This window comes from Neomonachus schauinslandi, chromosome Y (genome assembly GCF_002201575.2).
Source record: "Neomonachus schauinslandi chromosome Y, ASM220157v2, whole genome shotgun sequence".
NCBI lineage: Eukaryota > Metazoa > Chordata > Mammalia > Carnivora > Phocidae > Neomonachus > Neomonachus schauinslandi.
In genome coordinates, this window is record NC_058420.1 from 765,474 (window position 1) to 766,669 (window position 1,196).

The 1,196-nt window shown below is 49.5% G+C and overlaps 1 pseudogene; it reads left to right on the plus strand.

Annotated features, from left to right (window-relative positions):
- The first annotated feature begins 309 nt into the window (after positions 1 to 309).
- LOC123323593 lies at positions 310 to 768 on the plus strand (annotated as a pseudogene).
- Positions 769 to 1,196: the final 428 nt, after the last annotated feature.

Genomic DNA, 1,196 nt, shown 5'->3' on the forward strand with positions numbered 1-1,196 from the left:
GTGAGATCCCTTCCCTCCAGAAGCAGGGCTCAGCAGGGGTCACGTTTGGCAGTGGATCCCCCAGGATGTGAGCTGGCTGCCCTGCCCAGCAAGCTCTTCACCCCCACAGCTGCTAACAGCCACTTGACCTTAGGCCTGCTGAAGCCTGAAAGGTCACAGAGTGTCCAAGAACTTTCCCACATGATCATGCAGTTGAAGAAACCTGGGATCCAAGATGGTAACAAGCAGGGAAAGTTTAGCTTATGTAAAACAGGCAGTAGAGTAGATAAAATAGCTGCCTGCTCAAGCCCCTCCAGAGCCAAGATAGTGGCCAGCAGGAGGCTGATGAAAGAGCTTGAAGAAATCCACGAATGTGGAATGAAAGACTTCCGTAACATCCAGGTTGATGAAGCTAATTTATTGACTTGGTGAGGGCTTATTGTTCCTGACAACCCTCCATATGATAAGGGGGCTTTCAGAATGGAAATCAACTTTCCAGCAGAGTACCCACTCAAACCCCCGAAGATCACATTTAAAACAAAGATCTGTCACCCGAACATCGATGAAAAGGGGCAGGTCTGTCTGCCAGGTATTAGTGCTGAAAACTGGAAGCCAGCAACCAGAACCGGCCAAGTAATCCAGTCCCTCACAGCACTGGTGAACGGCCCCCAGCCCGAGCACCCACTTCGGGCTGACCTAGCTGAAGAATACTCTAAGGACCGTAAAAAATTCTGTAAGAACGCTGAAGAGGTTCCAAAGAAATACGGGGAGAAGCGACCTGTGGACTAAACTCTGCCGCAACGGATTCCAGCGAGTGTGAGCGGAGACCCCGCAAAGCAGGACTCTGTGGAAAATCGACACGTGCCGCCGCCTGGCGTTTGCTTGTGGCAGGTACTAACTTTCTACAGTTTTCTTTTTTTTTTTTTTTAAGACTTTATTTATTTATTTGAGACAGAGAGAATGAGAGACAGAGAGCATGAGAGGGAGGAGGGTCAGAGGGAGAAGCAGACTCCCTGCCGAGCAGGGAGCCCGATGCGGGACTCGATCCCGGGACTCCAGGATCATGACCTGAGCCGAAGGCAGTCGCTTAACCAACTGAGCCACCCAGGCGCCCCTCTACAGTTTTCTTAATCAGACGTGGTCGGGGTAACCTGTATAGAAAGGATTAAAAATTTAAGATGTTCTAAAAAAAAAAAAAAATAGCTCCCTGTTCATGA